The sequence below is a fragment of the Amblyomma mixtum genome, chromosome 8, assembly GCF_055824585.1.
Source record: "Amblyomma mixtum isolate Tamu chromosome 8, ASM5582458v1, whole genome shotgun sequence".
NCBI lineage: Eukaryota > Metazoa > Arthropoda > Arachnida > Ixodida > Ixodidae > Amblyomma > Amblyomma mixtum.
The window spans coordinates 40,102,601-40,111,516 of NC_143019.1; positions in this window are offsets into that span (position 1 = coordinate 40,102,601).

Genomic DNA, 8,916 nt, shown 5'->3' on the forward strand with positions numbered 1-8,916 from the left:
TAAATAACCCCATTTCGATGAAGGCGAAATTCTAGGGGCCAATGTGCTGTGCGATGTCAGTGCACGTTAAAGAAACCCAGGTGGTCGAAATTTCCGGAGTCCTTCACTACGGCGTCCCTCATAGCCTGGGTTGCTTCGGGACGTTAAACCCCAATAAACCAACGAATAAACCGATAACTAACCCCATTTGCATACCCGAATTTAAGCTCACGAAATATCACCCGAGTTTCACCCTCGAATTCGGGAAAGAATAAAACCACACGACAAAGAGCCGCCGCGGTGGCTCAGTGGCTATGGTGCTCGGCTGCTGACCCGAAAGACGCGGGTTCGATCCCGGCCGCAGCGGCTGGAATTTCTTTGGAGGAGAAATTCTAGAGGCCCGTGTACTGTGCGATGTCAGTGCACGTTAAAGAACCCCAGGTGGTCGAAATTTCCGGAGCCCTTCACTACGGCGTCTCTCATAGCCTCAGTCGCTTTGGGACGTTAAACCCCATAAACCAACCAACACGACAAAGACCTCGAAATGTACATGCTTCCACCTATAGCGATGTCTGCGCTGTCCATCGAAATCAGCATCGACGTTCGATTCGAAATGACTTGCGAATATGGGGTCGAAATTCGTTTCGAACTTCATCGGTCGCCAGTTAAAACCTGCCACGTTTCGCCTTTGCGTCTATAGCGCAATCCGTTTTACAGTAACCCCGTTTGCAAAGACACCATCCTTGTTTTTTTTTTTTTTTACCTAAGAAAAAACCAGCCAAAAAGACGGGGACAAAGGAGAGACGAGGCACACACAACGACTGGACTATCAACTGTGCTTTATTGAAAAACAGCCAGTCTCCCAGGAAACCCATGCGCAGCTCAATGGCGCCGCGAAACCAGCACAAAAGACCGCGATGCTCGTAAGATAGTCAAGCTGCAGTGTCAACGGGACAGGTAACCTATTTCTTTCTGCATCAACATGATAGACGCCGTGCTAATACAGTTATCTCCATGATTACTAATGTGAAATGCTTCGAGGATTTCACGCTCAACCTTACCCTTGCCTCTACCGAGAAAAGTGACATTCGAAAACAACGGGTAGCACCCGCAATCGCGGCAATGGCGAGGCAAGTTTGCTCCGTCAGCCGGAGTCAGAGAGTTATGGCGCTCTCGTATCCTTTCATTCATACACCGGCCGGTTTGGCCGATGTAAACTTTTTCGCATGTTAGCGGAATCTTATAAACCACCCGTGTCGCACAAGGAACATAGCAGTTTTGATGCCGCGTCGAACAAACAGGGGGTCTAGTTCTGCCACGCGCGACACGTTTCGAATATCACTTTTCTCGGTAGAGGCAAGGGTAAGCATTTCACATTAGTAATCATGGAGATAACTGTATTAGCACGGCGTCTATCATGTTGATGCAGAAAGAAATAGGTTACCTGTCCCGTTGACACTGCAGCTTGACTATCTTACGAGCATCGCGGTCTTTTGTGCTAGTTTCGCGGTGCCATTGAGCTGCGCATGCTCTGTTAGGTTTCCTGGGAGACTGGCTGTTTTTTCAATAAAGCACAGTTGATAGTCCAGTCGTTGTGTGTGCCTCGTCTCTCCTTTGTCCCCGTCTTTTTGGCTGGTTTTTTCTTAAGTATGTACCAACTAACCCAGACTTCAACTCTCCTGCATCCTTGTTTCTGCGTAAGTTGCTTGAATTACTGCTCGAAACTTTATAGAGCCAGTTTCACCGAAATTCGCAAAGTACATGCTGGGTCTGAACTAACGGGCCCACTAACAATTGTTTTATATCCAAAAGTAAACCGCTATGCCGTTTGCTGACTTGCAGTGACAACAGTACGCACAAACTGCCACGTGTGAAACGGCCGCGGCGGTAGAAGCCAGCAATCCCGGTGAGCCGGTAAGAAAGTCTGCTGAATGACCTATGGATTCTGCAAGGGAACAGATGCCACAACTACGAAAGGATTTATACACATTTCATACCCAGAAATTTTGGACAAGCGTATTTTCTCAACGGGAAGTTGTTTATGAACGCAGTTTTTCGCATACCCTAAGATTGCAACAAGTCAATCAATACGTCCGCCGATCTCCTCGGGACGCTTGTATAGTTTTCTGTTATCTATTATCAAAAACGGTTGGTTGGTTTGGTTGGTTTATGGGGTTTAACGTCCCAAAGCGACTAAGGCTACGAGAGACGCCGTAGTGAAGGGCTCCGGAAATTTCAACCACCTGGGGTTCTTTAACGTGCACTGACATCGCACAGTACACGGGCCTCTAGAATTTCTCCTCAAAAACGCACCCCATTGCTTTTTAAGGCAGTCTTAACGAGTTGCTGCGAGCGCAGTAGAAACTTTGAAAGGGAGATATTGCTACCCAACGGAAGATTACACCGTTCCTGTAATGTTCATAACATCTTATTCCAGAGTTGCCTCACAATTATTGTCAAAAACTCACCCCGTTGGATCTGTTCTGTATCCTCTCCTTTTCAGTATCTGTTAATGACCTTCCTGACCACCTGTCCAACTATAGTAACCTATTTTTCTCGTTCGAACGGCTGTAAAATTAAAACGAAAATTGGTCTTTGAGGAAAGCAAATGGCGCAGTGAAAGAAAGAGAGAGAGACTCTTTAATGAAATACAGAGAATTTAGCCGGCGTTTAAAAATCGCTGGCATGCTACTCTGCGTAGGGAGGGGAATTTGGGAGATAAAGACAGAAGGAGAGCAGCGTGGAAGAGGTAAAAAAAAACGAAGGTAAAATGCGGCATGAAATGGGTACTAAGGATGCAATTGCGAGTATTGATGTAACCTATGGAATGATGAAGTGCAGTAATTGTCTCACATCTCGATGCACTCCCGAACAAGACCTACTGAACTACAGACCTGCACATTTGGCACTGCTCCAGCGCGCATGTTCTAGTTCATGCCTTTTGCCGCTAGGAAAAGGCACCTACAGGAAGCGTGGCGCTGCATTATACCTGTTGAACAAGATGGCCTCCTCCATCATTTTATTTCAAACAAGGCAGTTTCGTCGTTTGTCCACGTCATAGAGTTTCTTAGTAAGAAACTCTATGGTCCACGTAATCATTAACATCCATTTATCTATGCTAGGCACGGTGGTGCTGACGAAAAGAAAGCGGATAAAAAGAAAGACGTTTTTTATACTCATCCAGAGCGAAAAAAGTCGTTATTGTGGATATTTTTATCGTTGATGTTAAGATAGCAGAAGAAGACGAAACAAATGTATTAAATATCTTGCTCAAATTGGCAAACGATGATGATGATGACAGCAGACGAACAGGTCAACCGAGCGCCCTCAACGGCCAATAAGCTAACGAAAGTTGGCGCACGCAGTCCCATAGGACCCCGCCAAATGTGCAGGTCTGTAGTTCAGTAGGTCTTGCTCCCGAACCACGGCGTAAGGGTAGGAAGGAAGAGGTGCCGTAGTGGAGGTCTCCCGAATAATTTCGACCACCTGGGGATCTTTAACGTGCACTGACATCGCACAGCACACGGGCGCATCTTGCGTTTCGCCTCCATCGAAACGCGGCCGCCGCGGTCGGGTTCGAACCCGGGTACTCCAACGAACGCACTAATCACTTTTCCTTAACACGACCATAGAATGGAACGCAGTGCCGCACGGTTCTTCTCTGCTTGATTCCGGTGTGTGATGTGAATCTCTTGTGAAATGGTACCGCCTTACGTTGACATTGATCTTTTTCTTCTGTCGTTTCCTTATGCATAGCAATATCTTCTTTAGTTCCGCATAAGCGATGTTGTGATTCTTGGACGAATGAAGCAGTTGCGTGCAGCGCGTGCGACTGTCTCTCTAGTTCCGCATAAGCATGCGTTTTCTATTTCAGTGTCTGTTTTTATGAATTCCCTTTTTCAAGGTTTCAGTTTATTGCACTATTTCTTTTATCTGCCCTCTCCTGCATCGGTCACGTTTGGTCTGCGGTATCTAATAGAAAATATAAAAATAAAAAGAAGGTTAATTTAGGTAGAGGGAAAGACAACGATTTTTTAGTGTGAGCAGATATGTAAAGGTTGTCCCGAGGGACATAAACTACTGAATCTTGGACAGGTGAGGTTTGTGAGCGAATCCCACTCGTGGGTATATTATACTATGTTTTCAGGGACACCACAACAGAGAAAGCTGAAAGGGGAAATGGTAGTAAGATGATGGGATGAGTGTTTGAGACAAACCGCACACACATAAATGCCGCACACATCGCATGCGAACACCTTTATAAACAGCGTTAGAGGCGAGCGCCTAGGCTGTTTTCATACGGAAACAGGATACGGGTCTTATCTGTGCGCTCGGGTTGACCGATATGCCACTCTTCAAGGTCCCGAAGGGAGGGCTGGCGTCCAGGCGACCGATGGTCCCCAAGGAGCTAGGGCTGCTCTCGGTGTCAATAAGAGCCAACATTACAGATCGTTTTCACTGACGCTATAGTGGCCGCCATTTTAGAAGAAAAAAATGTGCAGAGAGAAAACCTGCTCATTGTCTAATCCGCTTGTGGCCGACTACACCTACTTGCACTGTTGAAGCTATACAGGGTGTCTCACTTAAGGCTTTACACAATTTTTAGAAATAAGCTTTGTGAGTTAAAAGAGCGCTTGTTTATGTATAGCATTTTCAGCGGTGTAGTACATCAGAATACAGCTAAGACGTGCCAACAGCAGGCTGGTTAACTAATATTGAATCATTAACTTTATAACCATTACTTTTAGGCTCCTTAACTTTTGATTGTTACTATAATACCCATATCAGTTTTTAGAATTTCGAAAATGCGGTTACCCTCGGCGCTGCGGCCGAGCATATTTTGGCTACTTCGATGACTTACGTGCACTCGAGAGGTTGCTTTGCCTGCAGGCTTCTCGAAAGCGCATGTATTTTGGCGCGGTGTAGCCAGAATTTTTGGGCCACAGCGCCGAGGGTAACCGCATTTTCGAAATTCTAAAACTGATATGGGTATTACTTACGGTGGGCTACACGCCTCCCTCTGCATAATAAAGGAGCCTAACAGTAATAGTTAAGAAGTTAACTATTCAATATTAATTAACGGGGATGCTGTTAGCGTGCCTTAGCTGTATACTGATTTGCTTCACCGCTGACAATGCTAAGCCGAAAAAGCGCTCCCCTAACTCGGAAAGCCTATCATTAAAAATTGTGTAATGTCTTAGGTGAAACACCCTGTATACGCCTAGTACTACACCATCGCGATTGTGACATCATTTGTGACCCATCTAGAGGCTCGCATCTTGAATTTAATTTAGGAACAGTGTTGGTCAGTATTGGCCAGTGTCAGTGTTGGAACAGTGTTGGTCAATGAGTAATTACTCCTTGATTAGTTTATGAAGCTCCAGTGTTGTGGGCCCATAATTAAACACCTTTAAGGATATATTCATAGTTCTTAAGGCGTTCGTGACATATAACGCAAATAATCTAGGCTGGAATTTTGCATGTGGATTAAAATGCCATCCCTGTAAACGAACTTCTGGTAAACATTCTTCTACGAACTCCGTCCTCAGTTCGATGTCAAGGTAGGCGCCTGTTTTAGCTGGCTTATCGTTATCTGTGTGCTGCTCCGTTCCCACGCTTGTGGGAGCGCCGTGTCCTGTTTGCTCACCGCGCGCGAACGGCGTGATTCACCGCGAGTATCGCGGAGGAAACACCGGAATAACATTTGCGCTGAAACAGGGAAAAAAAAACAGCACTCAAATCTCGCACGCGTAAAAGGTCGCACAACTCTGCGTTGTTGGCATGGCGGAAGTAAACACTACGCATGCTAGGTGGTATTGATGGTGTGCGCGTTTAGCGTCCCAATGCTGCATAGCATTCTGTCATAGACGCCGTAGTGGTGGACTGCGGATTGATTTCTACCACCTTTCTTTAGCGTGCATTAACATAGCACAGCACACAGGTGATCTTGCATTACATGTCTATTGAAATGCCGCAGCCGCTGTAGGGATTCGATCCCGTGACCTTGGGCTTAGAAGCCGAACACAATGGTCATTGAGCCACAGAGCCGAGTCTCAGCGTACAGGACAATGAACAGGTTCGAAGAGAGTACTTTAAAACTGAAATAGCGCGACACGAACGACCACACGACGACGAGGAGAAGACACAATTCAGAGCAAGGCTGCTATATCGTATATCAACTGGTTTTTGTTTATCGCTCGAGAACTCGTACATATGTGCACTTACAAACCGCATGTGCATAACCTGGCGGCCATAACTCCCCTATTTCTTTTCTATTTTTCTAGTCCTTTGTCGTCAGGAGCCGAAATGTGATCAGTTCTATTGCAAACACGTCTCAAGGAATTCGCGATCTGCCGAATACAACGAAGCAGAAGCACTTTCTTGCTGTCTTATGTATGCGATAAGCTTCCAGAGTTCCAACCTAACTCTGGATTTTTAATTTGCGCTTCTGTCCAGAACGTTCGCATCTCCAAATCGTGGCACACGCTTGCAATATATGTTACGTGCGAAACTAATTTCGCAAGCTAGTCATGTTACGTGAAGTTTTGCATATGGTCCCTTTTAAGCGGTCGTTAATGCAATGTCCCGCCTGCTCAATTTATACAGCAGCTTCCACAGGACAGGGGGTTATGCAAACCACTCCCGTCGCACAGACGACGAAGAATTATTCACGTTTCTTTCGGAAGCCACTTCACCATCACCGCAGATGCGAGGGCACAGTTTCCCCAGCTTGTTTGGAGCTGAAAAATGCAAGATGCATGCTATGCCTGCTTGGCCACTTTTTTTGGGGTTATGCGAGACCTTGTGTTAATGAAGCATCACCTCAAGTTTCGACTTGGCGGCGCGTTCAGTTACTGCCATTTTTCGTTGTGCTCCAAATTTCGGTTTCTGAAGGATCGTGTAGGTTAATTCGGGCAAGGCCAAACAAGGGAAGCCTGCTGACAAAAGCCGGCTTACCGTCAAAGCTACAGTGCATTTATTAAGGACACGACTTTCGAAGCTCTGGCTCCATGCAGAGCAGAACAATGGCTCTCTTTTATGGAGCGGGACGAGTTAGCTCTGTTCGCACGCTGGTGATAAGCCCAGCATGCGTGCTCCATGAAGATCCCTGGCTTGTCTAAAAAAACGCATCTCATTCTTCAGCGGTGTTTAATGCGTAATAACCAGACATTTGTGACGTTCATTAAAAGCTTTGCAGAAGAAAAATGCTGAAGAAAAACGTTGACTGCCGAATGACACCAAAAATGCACGAAGAAAGTCCTGAGCACCACCAAACAGAGCAGGTGTCAAACGATTTGTTCGCCCTAAAGACACCTATCAAATAACAGTAAAGGGAATTAAGTAATGTGAAGGGCAGGAACTATGCGTTTTTATTTTTTGTAGCCTAAGCCGCGCACTCATTCCGGCAAGAAAGAACGGCCAGTTGTACAACACATCCCGACAATGCAGCGAGCCATGCTTGGTATGACTTACAGTCGCGTCCAAAAGCCCGTGTCCATGAACTACGCAATGAACCAAATCACATGCCCATTCGACAAGGACTAAGCGAACAGCGGAACTAAAACGAATAAATAGTTGCAAACAAGGCAAACGATCCAAATGGACCGCGTAGACAGGCTATACACAAAGCCTGGCTGCAGAACAGCCTGGTCTGTAGCAGTTCACGAAACAATACTGGGCGATCAGGCTCACAAAGGTCACGTTATGTAGCCAGATTCATGAGAACTCATGGAAAGACTGAGTAATGCAGTAATTTTTAAAGGGCACCTCATTTGTCTCACTTCAGGCAAAATTCAGCATTCCGAACATTGCAAAATCATACATTTTAGCTGCATGTGATCAGGACACTTCTTCAAAATTGGGGCATCTCCAGAAAATGGAAACATACTGATGTTGCCCTCGCGCTAAACGACAAACTTACGCTACATAAAACCCAACCCAACCCCTCCCACACCTCCTTCTTCTCTATGCTCATTTTAAAGGGGCAGCTGGTCTGCTTCACCACCGGACCCTCGCACCGTTCTCTGACCTCATGTGCACTCGAACAACAGCACACCTCCCACGAGCGAGGAAACAGGACCGCCACTGCGGCCTCGCAGTCTCCTGAGTAGCACCGCAGGACATCTCTTCAAAATCCGGATGTGGGTCATGCAATAAAATGTTCCACTCACTCAATTCCCCACCCAATCGGGTACTCACTTCAAAGCCAAAATAGGCCGTTTATATACATGGATCAAATGACAGCGTCTTCTAGAACACCCACTGCTGAGCCCAATTGCCATTTTTTGGCGGAGGCCGCCGCGGTGACTCAGTGGTTGTTGCACTCGGCTCCTGACCCGAAAGACGCGGATTCGACCCAGCCGAGGCGGTCGAATTTCGATGGAGGCTACCCCGCCGCGGTGGCTCAGTGGTAAGGCGCCCGACTACCGAGCCGGAGTACCCGGGTTCGAACCCGACCGCGGCGGCCGCGTTTCGATGGAGACGAAACGCAAGAGGCGCCCGTGTGCTGTGCGATGTCAGTGCACGTTACAGAACCCCAGGTGGTCGAAATTATTCCGGAGACCTCCACTACGGCACCTCTTTCTCTCTTTCTTCTTTCACTCCCAACTTCCTCCCTTCCCTTTCGGCGCGATTCAGGTGTCCGCCGAGATATGTGAGACAGACACTGCGCCATTTCCTTTCCTCAAAAAACAATTTACCAATTTACCAATTTTAAATTCTAGAGGCCCGTGCACTGTGTGATGTCAGTGGACGTCAAGAAACCCCAGGTGGCAGAAATTTCCGGAGCCCTCCACTACGGCCTCCATCATAGACTGATTAGGTTTGGGACGTTAAACCTCCATAAACCTAAACCAATCACCTTTTTTTGCGGAGCACATCCAACCCCCTACCATACCACAAGGGAATATCCTAATCCTCCCTCAATACTCACCGTAT